We start from the raw sequence: 19,506 nt of genomic DNA, 5'->3' as shown, positions 1-19,506 counted from the left end.
CTTGCCATTGCCAATCTTCACAAACAAGTAGTAGGGAGGAACTTCCATCGCATTTTTGTCTCACTTAGAGGCTTCTGTGCTAAAAGGTCTTTTCTGTAATCCTATTGCTCATTGACAAGAGGTAGCCAGTGAAAGAAAAGCAATGTCTGCAGTACAGGCCGCTGTGGTTCTATACAGAGAGAGCCAGTAGGGTGTAGTCGTTAGGATGTGAAGTAGGATCTGGAGACCCAGGTGCAAATTCTCACTATGCCTTGTAGGGTTGACAAGTCCCCCTGGTGGGGGATGGGAGTAGGGTTGCCAGATCCAGGTTAGGAAACTCCTGGAGATTTGGGGATGGCACCTGGGGAGGACAGTGACTTCAGTGGGGTACTTCAGCCCCACCCTCCAGAGCATGCATTTTCTCCAGAGGAACTGATCTCTTGACTGGAGATGAGCTGTAATTCTGGGGGACCTGGAGGTGGGCACCCGAGTACCTTAGAAGCTTGGTGGGTGACCTTGGGCCAGTCACACTCTCTCAGCTTAGCATATCTCACAGAGTTGTTGTGTGGATAAAATGTAGGAGAGAAGAAGGATGTTGTAAGTTGCTTTGGCTCTTCTTTGGGGAGAAAAGTCGGGTACATGTATCTCCCCCCCAAAAAATAACACTTGATTGACATGATCACTTCAGAATACTTATTATGTAGGCAGTGTAAGTACTGTTCACTCAGCACATGCACAGAGACTATGCTGCCTATGTTAGGGGCCATCTAGAACCTAGCAGAGTTTGGTCAATTTGCTTAGCTATTTGAGTAGTACTGTGCTTGGAATCTGAGGTTCTGTAACTTGTATACCACTGGATCCTTTCTCCATTTGGTATATTGCATGACAAAAGTTGTTTATGAAAAGGCTATTTTAATTATTATCGAGTTATAATAACTGTAAGAAGAAAGGTAGTCTATAAATAAAGACTGTAGTCCACACACCTTTAGTTTGATGATTATTTGGGGTTTAGAAAATGTTGGAGCTAATTAGCCAACTAAGTGAGAAACAACAGATGACCAACTTATTTAACAGATGGCCATTAGTTATCTTCTTCAACAATCAAATTTCATGAAAACATGAAAAATTGTTTGGCTATTGCTTTTGTGTTTATTGATGCTGTACATTTAAAATGTATAAAATATTCACATTTTAAAATGTATAAAATATTCACATTTTTAAACCTATGATCTTTTAAAGCTATACTTTCTTTTTTTAGTATTTCACATTTTAAATTGCTCACCATCTGGGGGATAAAGTTTTTGGTTTTTAAATGTGCTCAGTAGCAAATCTCCAGCCTAAATCACAGTGATGTTAGCAACTGCAATTAGATTTCCTATTGAGGTGAATGGAATCTGAACAGTGATATCTACCTGAAACCCTTGGAAATCCATGCCTTCCTATTTTTGGATCCAGCTTTTCAAATCTAAATCTAAAGTTACAATTCTTAACTTCATTTTTCAAAGACAGCTTAAAGTGATAGCTGCATGTTTAGTGTAGTCATAAAGAGCATTGTTGACAGGTGATGGCATACATCATGTTGGAGGATGATTAAGTGGTGCTTCAAGAGGATCTCCAAATTGAGTGTGTAGACAACAATGTGGCAAAATTAAGTTCATTGTACACTTGTAAGGTGATGCACACTGGAACAAAAAATACCAACATCAAGTATGTGCTAATGAGGCCTCAACTTGCTGAGACTGAAAGGGAAAGACTGATGAATTAGAACTTCTCAGCAAGTTTCATTCTGCTGTTTTGGAACTCTGTTAGGATAATATTTTGCACTACTCTACAGCTATCAAGTTATCTTACCAAACTAGAGAGACTATTATTTCCCTCTTATAATATTACCTGTATTATACTATGAGATTAAATATGCAGCTTTTTAGTCAGTCATGACGTATGTACTTTGCACATGTCTAATAAACATTTCATATATCTGTTGAAATGGGCACAAGTAAAAGAAAACAAAGGGAATTATTTTATGTTATCACAACATTTTCTGTAGTTGTGGCACTAGTTTTCGTTCTGGGTGTTACTTAAAAAAAGACACTTGGCCCAAGAAGCTGTTTACAATATACATTTTGATTTAGGGAAGAAGACACAATAGAGGATGGAGAAGGGAGAAGGATGAGGTTAATGTAAACAAAAGGCATTTTACATATCTGTAATCTGTGAACTAAAGTTATATGGATATGGTGGTTAAGAGCGGTGGTTTGGAGCAATGAACTCTGATCTGGAGAACCGGGTTTGATTGCCCCCTCCTCCACATGAGTGGCGGATGCTAATTTGGTGAACTGGATTTGTTTCCCCACTCCTCCACATGAAGCCAGCTGGGTGACCTTGGGCTAGTCACAGCTCTCTTCGAACTCTCTCAGCCCGACCTACCTCACAGGGTGTCTGTTGTGGGGAGGGGAAGGGAAGGTGATTGTAAGCTGGTTTGATTCTTCCTTAAGTGGTGGAGAAAGTTGGCATATAAAAATCAACTCTTCTTCTTCTTCCCTCTTTGGAGTGGGAAAATGCAGTATGAGAGGAGGATACATGGTGATGAAGTTCACAGAGGTGTTCCTGTTTGTGGGTGTAAGAACATGAAAAGGTTGAAACCAGCTGCTTAAACTGAGCCCAGAAACAAATATGCAGAGGAAGAGAAATCTGGAATTTATTTATTTTTTGTCCACGAGCATAAGGTGTTAAAACCTCATACTAAAAATAATGGAAAGTAATAAGGTTTAACTGTACATTAAAAAGGTTCCCTGCACTCATCCAATTAGATGAGGATTTGAGATCAATAACTGAGAGTACTCAAGTACCTCAATATTACCCAGGGAATGTATTGCTGGGAATGATTTATTTTACTTCTCTGAATGTAATGGGAATCATCAGTAAAAGCAGCGTTATTAGGACAGCCAGTCAGGAAACTATAAAAAATATCTGCACTCCTTTTATAAAAGAACCCAAGATAAATTCTTTAGCAATAATATATACATTTTAATTCAAAACACCATTTCATAAAGCTTCATTTAACTGTCACAGTATTTCTATTTCTATGGAAATAATATGCCTGACTGAAATTTGAATCTTATGGAGTGGTTCAGTGGTAGATTATAGCCCATCATCTTGTCTATAACGATAGCAGTCAATCAATAGACTATCTATGACATGACTAGTTTAGAACTAAGACCTAATTAGATGCATATTAAGGCTAAGGCTTTTCCTAAATTTTATTCAGTGGGGCTTACTCCCAGGAAATGGTTTTTTTAGGATTGCAGCCTTGAGATCAAGTCTTCTGTAGAATGGATTCACAGGATCCAACCCAATATTTTGTTCACAACTGGGAGGCATATTGGGCTTCAGAGAGGTCTCTCTGCCAGGTATCTACAGATTCTGCTCCCCAGTTGCAGTCATCTATACTATACCCTACCTGGAGATCTCCCATAATTACTACAGATCTCCAGACTACAGGCTACAGTTCCCTGGGAGAAAATGGCTGCTTTGGAGGGTGGACTCTATGGCATCATACCCCACTGAAGTCCCTCCCCTCCCCTCCCCAAACCCTTCCCTCCCAGCCTCCACCTCCAAAATCTCCAGGAATTTCCCAAGCCAGAGTTGGCAACTCTACTCAGGAGTGGCTTTGAGGGGAAGGGTCAGTGGGAAAAAGAGAAAGAAGGGAAAGCGGAGGCATCAATGCCCCATTTTCTGATTGGAGCTTTGTTAATGGTCCTCTGGATCACAGTCACTGTAATTATAACCGGCGCCAGGGAGCACAGACTAAGGGCAAAAACGCACGGTCGCTTTATCCTCCTTTAATCCCTGTTTCAGCCAGGATTCAGCCTGGATCGAACGCATGCATTTCGCCTAATGTGCGTTCGATCCTGGCTAAAACAGTCATTAAAGGAGGATAAAGCGACCATGCGTTTTTGCCCTAAGTTGCATTGTTCTTGGAAAGCAGATTCATTCTGTAGCAGTAGATGCCATGTCGAGAGAAACTGGACAAATTGCTCTTCATCCGTTATAGTGTTCACACAAACAAGGCAAAAACAAGGCAACATTTCTTCACTGGTTGGCTGCTGACGGAATCACTTGAACCTGGTGTAGACTTTGGACTGACTTTTAGCTCAGAACTTTACTAGTTCTCAGACATCACCCTTTTCATAAGAATGATCACCGACACATTTGATACACGTTTGACAAGTTCCAGATAGGATTTTAGGTTGCTTCTCCACAAGCAAAATCTTCAAAGGAAGTTTGAAACTACTGATTAGAAGTCATCGGCCATTTCAGGTTTAATCAGAACTATGGATTTCTTTCCCACTATGGGAGTTAAATTAGAACGGCATACTTAAAACAGGTAACGTTATCATAGTGCCTGCTGTTGCAAATGCGTCACTTTTATCCTTACGTTGTGTATATTTGGGACCCATATAGAAATGTCACAGATCTTTTGCTGCCCTTGCATTTCATGACATTTTAGCCCAACTGTTTACAGTTTGTTTTCTTTGTATGTGTGTGCACACATGCTGAGGAGAACATTTCATGCATTGGACAAAACAGGTTCCAGTCCACTGAAGCTTACGAGAGAATAAATGTATGACTTTAAGGTGACACAAGACTCTTTCATGTTTTTGCTGCAACAGATTAATATGGCTTCTCCTTTGAAAAATAAATGGTATTGAGCTCATATTGGGGTTTGCTTTAGTTGTTAGCAAATATATTACCTGAGAAGTCCCAGTGCTGCTGATAAATCCAGGATTTCTAAGAGACTAACAAATGACTTTTTATACATGATCGACCCATGATATTGCTATTTAACTTGGGTCATTGCTTAGCTTATTCATGCAGTACCTAGAAAAATGGAGCCTAAATGCGTTTGGGGACTTCAGGCCTCCTGAAAATGCAAATAATAAATAATGTAATGTCGCCTACATGACTGTGTGAGGAACAAGTCTTTTACAAAAACTCTAAGTAACCTAACAGATTTTTGCCCTAGTCCAGCAAGGGCAGAGAAACACCCAGAAGCAACTTCTTCCCTTGCGGAATCATAATCTGTGCATGCAGACAGTGCACATCCAAAGGAGCACCCAAAATGCAATGTGCATTTGGACATGAGAGGTCAGATCCAGCTTGCGTTCAAACTACATTAGATTGGAGAGGGTATGAATTTTTTAAAAAGTGTTCAAATGCAGATGGGAAAGTACACCCATAGCAAGTGATTTCAGGTTGGGCACATGTTGTAGTAGCTGATTCCACAATGACCTTCCTGTGCTGTTGAAGGATTATTATCCACACTCATGTGCAAGTGGAACTGAAACAAGGGTACCATGCAGCACTTAATACTGAGCTATATTCACTCAAAAATTTCATATTATCTGTCTGCAGTCAAGTCCAGCAGTCTGTTCACACAGTGGCCAACCAGGAGCTTCAAGGAAGCCCACAACAAACAAGACCACTGCAGCAGCATCCTGCCTGTGCTCCACAGCACCTAATATAACAGGCATTCTCCTCTGATACTGGAGAGAATAGGTATGCATCATGGCTAGTATTCATTTTTACTAGTAGCCATGAATAGCCCTATCCTCCATGAACATGTCCACCCCCATCTTAAAGCCTTCCAAGTTGGCAGCCATCACCACATACTGGGGCAGGGAGTTCCACAATTTAACTATGCGTTGTGTGAAGAAATACTTCTTTTTGTCTGTTTTGAATCTCTCACTCTTCAGCTTCAGCAGATGACCCTACGTTCAGCTTCAGCAAATGACCCTACGTATTATGAAAGAGAAAAGCTTCTTCCTCTGCACTCTCTTCATACCATGCATAATTGTATAGACCTCTATCATATCCCCTTAACCACCTTCTTTCTAAGCTAAACAGCCCTAAGCGTTTTAGCCATTCCTCATAGGGCAGTTGCTGTAGCCCCCTGGTCATTTTTCTGTCCCTTCTCTTTTCTGCACCATTTCAAGCTCTGCAATATACCGTACTTTTTTAAAGTGTGGTGACCAGAACTGTACACAGTATTCCAAGTGTGGCCTCACCATAGATTTGTACAAAGGCAGTATGATAGCAGCAGCTTTATTCTCTATTCCTTGTCTAATTATGGGCAGCATGGAATTTGCCTTTTTCACAGCAGCCGCACACTGGGTTGACTTCTTCATTGAGCTATCCACTACCGCTCCAAGATCCCTTTCTTGGTCTGCCATTGCCAGCCCAGATCCCATTAGTTTATGTGGGAAGTTGGGATTCCCCCCCCCCCAATATGTATCACCTTACACTTGCTCACATTGAATCTCAGTTGCCGTTTTAATACTCATTCCTCCTTTTCTTTGGCCTTAGTAATTCTTTTTGCTGTGATATAGCTTTATTTGTTTTTAGGAGAGTTTTGGTCTTAATAATTGAGCTTGATTATATATGTTTAATGCTGTCCCTCACTTTGAAAATCATTATATTTAAGGATGGGCTATAAATTGGCTAAATAAACACATAAATAATAACTAAAAATAGCTGGCAAGAATACAGCATACTGTATACTACTTCACTCATTATAGGAAAGCTATTTCACAAGTCACCCGGGGAGAAAAGGGAGAAAACAAATCTCAGTGGAATGGTGTATGTGTGGAAACTACAGATGTGAGACAAAGACCATTACCTCAGGAGAAGAGTGGAAATTTAAAAAAAAGTGAATGGAGGTTAATATCCAATTTGGGAAATTCATTTCCTAGCTCTTTTGCAATATCTTAGGCTGAATGTTGAACAGCTCAGGTTAAGATCATTTTTGTCATTGAGAAATGGGTTTTGAAAGCCAGCGGCAGCTCCAGCACCAGCAAAGAATATTGAGGGGACATGGGCATAGAAAGAGTGAATTGGATTCTCGAAGGATCAAGAGTTACTGTTATCTCACTTATTAAACCTTCTCAGAAACATCTCTATATTTCACATTAATGTTCCAATCCTAAATATGGGAGAAGCAGCTCACTGATTTCAATAAGGTTTTCCTCCAGCAAGTTTGCTGATGGGTTATTTTTGCTCCACTCTTCCTCTGAGGAGCTCAGGGGCTGTCCCCACCCTTGTTTTCCATCCACACAACCACCATGTAAGAGTGGATGCCAAGAAATATAGACTGGTTGAAGCATGTTAAGAACAAAAAACAAAAAAGGAGCAATCTGAGGGAGGGAGAAATCCTCATTTTTAAAAAGCTGTTCTGCTCAGAAAGAGCTCTGAGGAAGCAGGAAGTATGTGAATCCCCGCCTCTTTACATGCTGCTTTGTAATTGGCTGTGAGAGAAACCAAGCTTGCATGTCCCGCTCTTTGCCTTATGCACAGGGATTTAACCCGGGCTGAGATGGAAGGAGAGGGAAGAATCGGGTTAACAGAGCAATGGGAAGACTCGGGATTTGTGACGGCAATGGACGGAAAACTCATGCATAACTCCAAGGAACAACTGAGACAGTCAAAGTACCCATGCATAAACGACCAAAGATTCAGTATCATCTAAACATTTGGGCACAAAACAGTCCCTGCCCTTAATGTAAAATAACGGGTGTAGCTCCCAGATTAAACAAGTTCTACTGCATTACTTAGAAAAGAGATTAATTTAATCCACAGTTTGTAAGTGGAGTGGTTACACAACAAGCACTGCAATATTTAATTTGTTAGATTTTTCTCTTGATTGATTTTCAAATTATTTAGGAGTACAACAAAAGCCCAGATAAGTAAATCTATATTAATTGTTCACCCCAAACCAACAAAGAGAAGGCATTTTCTTTCACTCTTCAGAACAAAAAAATATTAAGATTAAATTGTCGCAAGCTGTGATATTATGCAACGGTGCACCCTGGGTACCCAAATATTTGAAATGGAATTAACTTCACCTGTGAATTTTTAATCACTTTCCCAGTTTTGATAGAGAAAAACTAAATATACTTTGAATGCATTTTAATCACTGTGAATATTAAAACTCCTTCCGTGTCTGCAGAGGTTTTCTTTGTTTTAAAAGAATGCGATAGCAAACAAAGAAATCCTCTGAAACAAAAATCTCACTGCAGAATCAGACGCTTGACAATAGAGCTTGAATTGACACGGAGGATGAGGGGCAAATATGGAGACTTTTCTTCACCTGTGTTTGTAGAAGGGCGAAAACACATGGTCGCTTTAGCCTCTTTTATTCCCTGTTTCAGCCAGGATCCAGCCAGGATCAAACGCAGTTCGGCAAAAACGCATGTGTTCGATCCTGGCTGAATCCTGGCTGAAACAGGGAATAAAGGGGGCTAAAGCAACCATGCGTTTTCGCCCAAAGTCTTGTAGCTTGCTGTATTATTTAATCGGTGAGCTTTGGCGCAGATTGCTTCAGGTCAGAGCGACCATGTTCAAGCTGTTCTACAGCACTTTGCAGCACTTTGATTCAGCAGTTCTTTCTCACTGTGGCTGATGGCGCTCCAGTCATCTCAGAGAAATGAGTTGGGCCAAGATAAGCTAAGATAAGAGACACATTTTATTCTGTGACCGTACCAGTCTGAGATTTGTCCTGCATTTTTCCAGATAGCGCTTGTAAATAAACAGCTCATCATCAAGGAGAGGTCTCAGATTTTATCTTCTGTTTCCATGACACAACAAGAAGAACCTAAAAACCACTTTGCTGGATCTGCTCAAGATCCAGCATTCTGATTCCAAGAGGGCCAAAATTACGAAGTTACCTATCCCTAGGCAGTTTCCAAAGGAAAATCTTAAAATGCAAGTGTGGCAAACATTATGTGGGAAACAGACAATATGGTATAATAGAGTGTTGGACTAGGACTGGAAAGACCCAGATTCAAATTCCCATTCAGCCATGAATAGGGTTGCCAACCTCCAGGTGGTGGGTGGGGATCTCCTGCTATTACAACTGATTTCCAGGTGACAGAGATCAGTTCACCCAGGCAAAATGGCCACTTTGGAAGGTGGACTCGATGGCCTTATACACCATTGAAGTCCCTCCCCAAACCCTGCCCTCTCCAGGCTCCAGCCCTAAAATCTCCAGGTATTTCCCAACCTGGAGCTGGCAACCCTAGCCATGAAGCTCACTAGGCAACCCTAGGCCAGTCTTAGCCCAGCCTTATAGGGTTGACAATATAGACTGGGAAATTCCTTGAACTTTGTGTGTGGGGGGGGTGGATTCTGTGGAAGGCAGAGTTTGGGGAAGGGAGGAAACTCCACAGGGTCATGATGCTATAGACCAGTGGTTCCTAAACCTTTTGGGCCACTGCCCCTTTCGTTCCACAAACTTAACTCCAGCGCCCACTACCCTATAAAAAGCATTATTCAAAATAGGGGTTTGCATGACTCATAAAGAAGATAATAACAATAAAATTTCAAAACAGTAACAATTAATTGCACATCTATTCAAACTCAAATTAAAACTTTTTAGTTGAAATTTATTCAACAAAACTGATGAACTTGATCCAGTGGTACCAGCTCTTCAAAGTCTGGAAAAAAATTCGGATAGTTTCCACCAAATTTGCCAGCATTGTGTCATAGGTTGATCTATTTTAACTTAGGGAAGGGGCCCACCTCTAGCACCCTCCTGCTGACCCCTTGCCGCTTAGTGCCCCTTTAGGTAACCCCCCAGGGGGTGGTACTGCCCACTTTGGGAACCACTTCTACCCAGACATTTTCTCCATGGGAACTGATCTCTGTAGTCTGGACATCAGTTGTATTTCTGGGATATCTCCAGCCCCCACCTGAAGATTGACAACATTACCAACCTACCTTAGAAGATTGTTATGAGGATAAAATGGAGGAGGAGAGGATCATGTGCTAACTGGTGCTTCTTGGAGGAAGGGTAGGGGGAAAATTGATAGATAGAAGAAGCCCAAATGGATGCTTACAAATGTCCAGTGGAAGAGTTTCTCTTGAACCTTGTTCTAAAAATATAGTGGTATGATGGTCTAAAGTTTTATACAGCATATTCTCAAAGAAGTACAATGTTGAAGCCGATGCTGTTGAATATCTCTGAGGTTATATTAAGGTTAAACAGAACCATAGATGTACTCTCTCCCAACGGCACAGTAGTTAAATTATGTGGCGACAATCTTGTAAAATGACACAGTGGGTAGTAAAAATGAGTGATATGAGTGATGTGCTAAACCCACAGGGGGAATTCTTTTATCAGACCAATTTTACAAGCCAAAAATATTGGATTTCTATGGGGAAATTCTCTTCCTGTTTGCATTCAGGCTACTTCCACTGTTCCCCCCACCCTCCATTCTGTCAATATTGACAATTGCTCAGTTCAGTTAAATGGGCCTTTATGTTTTCATGCACTTGTTTTTCCTCATGGGCATAATCGTCACTGAATGTCTTTTAACTATACCCAGGAAGTTCATGAATACTTTGTCCTTACTTTGATCCAAAGTTTACTTTCTGTTAATTCCCTTTCAATCCAATTTTAATTCCTGCCATTCCTCAGTGACTAGATGTCCTCTTCAGGAGCAGGCCATAGGAAATTTTCAGCTACTGTGAGAGGTGGGCCCTGGCTGGGGTTGGCCTATGACCTGTAATTTCATGGCTAGTCTGATGTCACAGGTCTGCTGGCAGAATGCCCCCTTCCGCATAAGGCAGCCCATAAATTCTGGTCATCTGCCTAGACCCTTCCCTTTGTGGCCTGACCTTCTGAAGCATGCTGGGTGGCTACCAGAAGGTAGGCTTTTTCTCTAGTTGAATGTTCAGCAGCATTCCTAGTACTTGATCTTGTCTGTTTCAGCAGCATTCCTGGTACCTGATCTTGTCTGTTTCAGCAGGCTGGTGAAATCATTTTTATTTCCGTGTGCCTTTGAGCTGGTACTATTTTTGTGTTTGTTCCCTTGTGTGTGTGTGCGCGCGCGTTTTCAAATTTCCTCCTACTTGGGAAACAAGAGATTTTATCTTACCTGTGTTCAACTGATTTTATGACTACTTACTTTTTTTTAGTTCAAATTGTTTTATTGGTTTGGATACTAGTCATGATGCATATCTATTCTCTCTAGTATCAGAGGAGCATGCCTGTTATATTAGGTGCTTTGGAATACAGGTAGGATAATGCTGCAGTCATCTTCTTTGTGGGCTTCCTGGAGGCACCTGGTTGGCTACTGTGTGAACAGACTGCTGGACTTGATGGGCCTTGGTCTGATCCCAAACCGAAGAGACTGAGCTGAAAAATGATAAAATTACAAATATATAAATTTTAATAAGGTACACAATCAAGTTAAAAACATAAGGCCTCTAGCATAGGCAAGACTTTCACATTCAATATATACAAACATAAACACCTGTGATGTACAATCTTACATTGACCAAAGTAGGATCCAAAAAGGACCAAACGTGTTTCGGCCTGAGAAAGCCTTCCTCAGTGGTCAGTCATAGAGTTATAATTTAGCACACATCCTAATAATATAATTGTGTCACACTGAACAGTAAAAAAAATGTATAAAAGCCTCTTGGGAAGAAAAAGGAAAGCAGGGAAGAGAAATCATTAGTATATTCACCATAGATATAAGGTCAATTTAAAAAATAATAATCTTATTTCTAAAACCAACAGTCAAATTACCTTCTAGTATAGTGGAGCTCCCTGTAAGTTTATTTATTCCTTATATACTAGAACATGGTTTCCATGTCTCACCTGCATTAAAATATGTCATAAAGTATTAGTCTAAAAACCTTTAATTGTGTAATCCATGACTATATCTTTTCCATATAGCTTACCCTATTTCTTCTATCTATAACCAGTTACCAATTTTAAAACGAACCTTCTTTTACATGCCGGGCTCTTGAGGATGTGTATACATCAAGCAGTGTATTAGGTCAAATCAGCATTTTTGTTGAGTTCCATTTGGTCCCCCCCCCCCCGTTTTGTTGTTGTTTTTCCTTGGTCTGATCCAGCATGGCCTTTCTTATGGTCTTATGATGCAGCAGAGGATTTCCACAGACAGAAGGGGGCAATTTCTGCCAGTTCCCCCTCCTGTAGCAGCCCACTGACTTCCCCCCATGCCGTTCCTGTCAATCCCCTCTGTCCACCAGCAGCAGCATTTGGGAGAGTTTGGGGGCTACATAGACTGGGGAAGGTGGCAGAATTCCCTTTTGACCATGGACATTACCAGTGGATCCAAGCCATTGCCTATGGGTAGACTTTGTATTGTTGCTCGCCGCCCCATGTAAATGATTACAATACAATAATGTAAATTAAAGAATAGGCTATCAAGTCCACCCTTAAAAGGCAGAGGGAAGCAAAGGCATAAACAAGAGTCTAGTAAACAGAAGAAGGCAAATTCCTTCTTTATGACAAGCCCTCCCACACTTTACCAGTAAGGGTTGTGTAAGATTGTAAAATTGTGTGGAACTTCATGAGCTGAAAATAGAACTCTGTCCCTTGATTGTCGCCCTGTGCCTGCTGTGCTCTTCCCTTTGACACAGTCCTGGGGTTCCCCTCTCAGGCTCTCAGCATCTACCAGACTATTGTCTTTAAAGTGCTGGTAAGCCTGGTGTGGGGGCCCTGGTGTGTCACATTCTATCTTCCATCTCAAGATGCATTAATGCATCCCCACTAAAAGACAAGAAAGAAACGGTGTGTTTATAACGTTGGTGAGAATTAGAGGTGACAATTTGAAGCTCTGTATTCAACAAGGCTTGAAAACCTCTGGAAATAACCTCTCGCGGGCACTGTGTCGTGGAATTGTTTTTTTCCGTTTCAGTCTTCCAGGACTGAATGCTTTTTCTATTGAAATTTTGGCCCAGGTGGATCACCTGTGGTGCTTGTGCTGCAAACAGAAAGGAGTTTGTGCCCCACAGAGGTGTGTGATGGTGTTATCTTATGGTCCATCACACTCAGTTTATGTCACTATGCCCAGAGAAAAGGGAGGTAAAAAGCTCTTGGATTTTAAGGCGACATTCAATGCTGTTGAAAACAGTGGGATGGATCCTACTTGTTCTGTTCGCAGCAGGCCAGACCTCTGGTGGAAGCAGCCTGGTGGTGGCGATGGAACATGCCTCTTCCACTGCTACCAGGCTCCTGGTTCATGAAGAAAGCTCCACCATTAGTAGGACAGACTTATAGGGACCAGCTCAATGACTCAGTTATAATGTGCACCTGTGGAGTGGGGGCGAGGTGTCAGCTCTACACCTTAGCTGATCCAGCCAGATATAACACAGCTGCTCTGGGGCATCTGCTTCTCCCCCATGATGGAGCTGAATAATCATTAGGACCAGCAGAAGAGGAGGGATGGTAGAAGCACTGAGAGAGGGATGCCTGGCCCCTCCAACCCATACTGGGACAAGCCGGCATCAGTGGAGACTGGGGGCAGTAAGGGGAAGGCTAAAGCTCCCAGGGCAGCTGCCCAAGGACTCAGTGACTGGTAGAGTTGCCAGCTCCGGGTTGGGAAATACCTGGAGATTTTCAGGTGGAGCCTGAGGAGGGTGGGGTTTGGGGAGGGGAGGGACTTCAATGGCATAGAATCCAATCACCAAAGCAGCCATTTTCTCCAGGTGAACTGATCTCTAGCGGATGGAAATCAGTTGTAATAGCAGATCTCCTGCCACCACCTGGAGGTTGGCAACCCTACTGCTCGTGTATAAACAGGCTTTTCATGCAGTTGCCATGTAATTGGGTTTCCAAGTTTCTTCTGAAGGAGTAAATTAAGTAGAATGGTTGCTTTTCAGGGACTGAGTAATTATACATAGCTAGAACTAAGACAAAAGGCCCTCTTCTTTTGAATCTTGTGCCAGTCTTTAGAATGAATACTGAGAATTGTCTCTCCAGTTCAAAGATACACAATAGCATGCAAATGTAATTGTTAAATAGATGCTGCTTTGAGCCATTAAAGTCAGTTTGATGCATAGGTTCATCAGTGTTATTTTTAGCTTTGTTTTCCTCCACAAAGTTAATACAGTGTAACAGAGATTATGTAGATTGATAACCTCAGTGGGGAATCTATCTATCTATCTATCTATCTATCTATCTATCTATCTATCTATCTATCTATCTATCTATCTATCTATCTATCTATCTATCTATCTATCTATCTATCTATCTATCTATCTATCTATCTCTGAAACTGCTGTAAGATGTTGGTGAAAAGAATTGTTCATGGGCAATAGGACATTAAAGCAACTGCTGTGCTCTGCTCTATGTTGAATCTTTTAACAGGATGCTGCTTTTTGGAAGAGATATGCCTATAAAGAAGGGCAGCCCGGATTGACCGACATCCAAATAGAGTAGGCTTTTACCCAAACAGAGAAGCCTGGTGGCACAATGTAGCTCCAGCCAAAGACCCTCAGCAATAACACCAATCACCTGTTTGGGCAGAGGGAATGGAGATCCAAGACTTTAACTTACCATTCCTCCCAAAACAGAGGATTGGCATGGTTGCTGATGATCCGGCTGATGCTGTGCACACACAGCTGGCTTCCGCTGGATTAGGACCAGTGCTGTTTTACGCTCAGTGGTCACATCTTGTCCCCTGATCATTAAGAGTGCTCAGGTTTATGGACCGCAGCCGCTTGACGGGACAGATGAAATCCTCAGCAGAAAAAGCATCTCTTATCAATCTTTTTTTCTTCTCCTGTGCTCTCCCCGCACAAAGGCAGAATGAATGAAGACTTTCTCTCGCAGAACTAAGCCAAGGCAATAAACAGTTATTCTGAATACTTGCTGTACATCAGGAATACACCAGCGTGGTGTAGTGGTTAAGAACGGTGGTTTGGAGCGGTGGAGCCTGATCTGGAGAACTGGGTTTGATTCCCCACTCCTCCACATGAAGCCAGCTGGGTGACCTTGGGCAAGTCACAGCTCTCTTAGAGCTCTCTCAGCCCCACCTACCTCACATGAACATATGAAGCTGTCTTCTATTGCATCAGACCCTTGGTCCATCAAAGTCAGTATTGTCTACTCAGACCGACAGCGGCTCTCCAGGGTCTCAGGCAGAGGTCTTTCACATCACCTACTTGCCTGGTCCCTTCAACTGGAGATGCTAGGGATTGAACCTGGGACCTTCTGCATGCCAAGCAGATGCTCTACCACTGAGCCACAGCCCCTCCCTCGCAGGGTGTCTGTTGTGGGGAGGGGAAGGGAAGGTGGCTGGAGGCAGCAGCGCTGCCTCCAAAGGAGGTTTTGCTCCCCCCCAAGCCGAAACCTTCCGCTTACTTGCAAGCCTAGTGACATAAGTGCAAGTAAGGGCAAAGGGGGCGTTCCTGGGCCAAAAGGGCTTAAGAGGCCGCCTAAATGTGGCTCCTCCCCTTGACCAACCTAGGAAAGCCCCCAGAATGCCCCCGGTGCCGTCCGGACTCTGATGCAAGGCTGTACTGAATTCTCTGGGTGGTGCTGCCATGGCAGCGCCAGAAGGATGGAATACACCTGGGCAGTGTAAGTGGCACGGGTGCAGGGGGTCCGGACACCGGCGCAGCCCCTTACTGTCCGCCTAAGGACTTTTGTCCTTTGGGCTCAGGAATGGGCTGTTAGTACTAAAAAAATTCCTTGGAGGCGGGAGGCGGTGGCAAATTTTTACGCCAATTCCAAAGAGGCAGTAAACAACCCAGATGGAGCTCAGAACAAATTGTTTGCAAAGAAAAAATGTATGAAATAGTCAACACTTATAACTTGTTTCCCTCTTGTTGGGAAAGGAAGAAGAAATTGTGTTTTATAATACCGAAGACACATTTTTAGAGCTGAGTAATTAGAAATCTGTTGAAGGCATAGCTTGAACAGACAGCGAATTTTCGAAAAGGTTGTTATGTATTTTCCTCTTGGACTTCTGGCTTTCGTGAGCGCGCTGTGACTTATGGAACGATGGTAGATGGTGCACTGCCTGTCATTAATCACAGCAAGTGTTCCAGAACCTTCTGTCAGATAATATAGGAGAGGAAATGCCGGCTAATAATGAATGAAGGTCAAGACAATGCCATGTCCTCTGCTCTGCTGCATTTCAAACAATCTTCCTCAGGAGTCCCAAAGAAAACAGAGAAAGATCATCTGGGAGAAGCAAGTCCATTTGTGAAGAGGGAGAATAATGGTGATAAGAGTTTTGAGCACACACAAGAAGTAAGCCATTTGAATTTGAATTTCTCTGATACGTATGTCAAAAGGATGTGTTTCACCAAGAATAAAAATAATGTTAGGAGAAACGCTCTAGAAGTATCCGAGGCATAGCCATGTTTTTCTGCCACACAATGGAGTCTTGTGACATTTTAAAGACTAATGGATTTGTTGTAGCATAAGCATTTGTGGACTAGTATCAAATAAATCCATTAGTCTTTAGAGATGCCACTAGAGTTTCTAAAACTATGTATTCTAAATGTGACAGCTTAGGGATACCAGCCACCAGGTGGAGCCTTGGGATCTACTGGAATGACTGCTCATCTCCAGACTACAGAGATCAGTTCTCCTGGAGAAAAATGATGCTTTGGAGGGTGGACTGTATAGCATTGCACCCTGATGAAATCTCTGTCCACCCCAGGCTCCATCCCCAAATCTCTACAAGTTTCCCAACTTGGAGCTGGCAACCCTATGCCCCCATTCCCCTTTGGTGGCCAGGGGGGACCTAGCAACCCTAGTTAGATTGCCTCAGAAAGAGAAGCAAGCAAGTATTTCTTTCCCCTAATTCCATATTTCTAATAGATCCCTTCTGCTTTTATTGAGTTTTCAGGTAGCTGCCTTGGGTCAAAGCAAAATCCCGAAGAAAAAGCCATCTAATACTTTTATTGGGACCAGCCAAAATATCACTGGACAGTGTACAAAATAGTGAGTTCTGCCAAATTCTTCCTCAGGTTGGCTGTTTTAAAAGGAGGTAGAAAAGCAGATCTTTCTAGCCCTAATCTTAAAATGATTAATCTTCATCGTGTGTAAAATGCTAGGGAGATTTGAATAAATAAGATTTTGGGTCTAATTTTGTTACTGTATAGACTGTTCTGATTTTCTTCCCCTATCAGACTTTTAATTAATTCATTAACTAACTTCAGTTATACCCTGCTTTTCTCCCCAAGGTGGCTCACATCATTCTCTGCTCCTTCCGCTTAAGGGACATAGGTATTCCGCTAGGTGTTAGAGAGACATTTGATCAGCTGTTGGTTTTTATATTTTCAGTTGGAGATTGCCATCCTCTCTTTTTCTGTACAATCTGATACCAGCTCTGCCCAGCCCATCTTGAGCTATTCACATCTGCTCGGCTTTTTACCCCAACAGCTTCAGTCCTAAGGATACCTTCCTACGAATAAGCCCCATTGAATAACATGGGATTTACTTCTGAGTAGACCTGCTTAGGATTGCTCCCAAGAGTCCTTAACATCATTGCATGACACAACTGCTTTCTTATCCCCCGTCTTTTTGTTTAAGGATTCCCAGACTGATGGAAGTGTTTTAGAGCACCAGAAAGCATGCACAGTATCTTGTGTTATCTTAGTCCTATTTGTTTATTTTGTTTTATGTTATAAAAACTCAATTAAAAAAAAACAGCCGACTTGGCTTTAGTTTTTTTATTTTGCTTATATACTTCCTCTTGATTGGGATGGCCTTTGGTCACAAACAATAAACGTTATTATATACTTCCTCTCGGTTTTGGGCACTGAATAAAGCCCCCAAATGAATAAAACAATTAGATCTACCTGGAATAAAACCCAATTGATTATTTATGATTTATGCAGGCAGTTCTTTTCTTTTTCTACCTGCCAGCCAGCAGCTTGGCATTCATATTTGTAGGGACGATGTACATGCAAATTGGCCTGGCGGATTCCTAACACTCTGGATCTTCATCAGACTTCATAAATACTGTCGTCGTTTACATAAAGCTGGTTGGGGAAATAAAATATGAAATGTGCATTCAGATTGCAACGATCTTTTTGAGTTGGATGAATTTTTTCCCCTTGCTCCTCTCATGAAAAGCAGCAGGGAACATTTTTGTCTTCCCCAGTATTCTGTTTGCATTGTGTTGTAAGAACAACACAGCAATGGACAGTACTAGACATATGGGTAAAATATGTATTAACCAAAGACTATCTGTAGGATTGAGAGAAATCTTAACAAGTGTGTTAAGAAAGAATGAAATATTTATGTACGTCCACCATGGGCCCTTGCACTTTCTACAACAGTATATCAAACTGGCTGAAACAGAAAGCAGTAGGGAACTTGGGACCAGCATGGAGAAAAGCCATGTTGTTTGGGGTCTATGGTAAGAAGGAGAACTGGGCAAGATAGAGTGAAAAAGGTTGCTGGATCCGATCCACAGCAGTGCACCCTTCTGCGGAAGTGCCACAATGCAGCTGATGAAACAGGCGTGACAGGCAACAGTTTCTGTGTACTAAAATATTGTAACATGATTAGAAATCAAGAAACATCAGCTCCCTCCTAATTATGCTGCTTATCTTTCTCCATATTTATTCTTGATGAGCTAGCTCATCTTGACTGTTCTCTGGAAGCCATGCTTGAAATTACAGGGAGGGAAGTATGGCAAACATCTCAGCCAGTGCTGGTTCTTTGGCCAAACCACTCAAGAGACCGCATAATGAAGAGGGTGCAGATGAACCACAAAAGGGTTAATGGGGGACCTGATTTGGGGTAAGAAAATACCTTGAACTGGCCTTCATTGGCTCATTGGAAAATACCTTGAATTGGCACATGGGAAGAGCAACTCAAGAAACAACTTGTATGTATATTTTTAAGAGGAAGGATGAATTACGTGAAGACTTCTGACTTGTTCAGCATGGCAGGTAGGAAGTCATCTCAATCCAGGGAATCAAGACAAGTGGGACGAACAAAGAGTTAATCTTTGAGAGAAGCTCAGTGAAAGGGAGTGGGCAGAGCTAAGGAACTCTCTCTGTTCTGAAGAAAGGAATTATATTCTGATTTTGGTAACCTGCATGGTCAGTAGCTGTGTTTGACTCTGGGAACCTGAGGGTTCAGGTTTGCCTAAGCTGAACAAATCTTGTGGAATGACAGGCAGAAATTGGGAGGAAAGGGACCTTTTCTCAGGTCACTGGAACAGGCTCTGGGAAGGAGATATTCTAAATACAGGGTGTTGTTTAGGGATTACTGCCATCAAAGTGGTATATCTATAGGGAGAACTGGAAGAGAGATTTGAGTAAACATCTCCATACTTCTGTGTTTCTTTGGGGAAGAAAATTCACAATGGGTAGCCGTGTTAGTCTGTCTGCAGTAGTAGAAAAGGGCAAGAGTCCAGTAGCACCTTAAAGACTAACAAAAATATTTTCTGGTAGGGTATGAGCTTTTGTGAGCCACAGCTCACTTCTTCAGATACCAAAGAAGTGAGCTGTGGCTCACGAAAGCTCATACCCTACCAGAAAATATTTTTGTTAGTCTTTAAGGTGCTACTGGACTCTTGCCCTTTTCTACTTTTGGGGAAGAAAGATTGTATGGTCTCCAGCTTCCCTGATAGGTAGACAGCAGAGTCTGAATAGAAACATCTCTAAGAGGTTCTGGGAACTGAACTGAATTTGTGAACTGAATCTAAGAACTGTAATACTGTACCAACTAAGCTGTCTAAG

Source organism: Euleptes europaea, chromosome 4, assembly GCF_029931775.1.
Source record: "Euleptes europaea isolate rEulEur1 chromosome 4, rEulEur1.hap1, whole genome shotgun sequence".
Classification (NCBI taxonomy): domain Eukaryota; kingdom Metazoa; phylum Chordata; class Lepidosauria; order Squamata; family Sphaerodactylidae; genus Euleptes; species Euleptes europaea.
Note: the sequence above shows the minus strand (reverse complement) of the source record.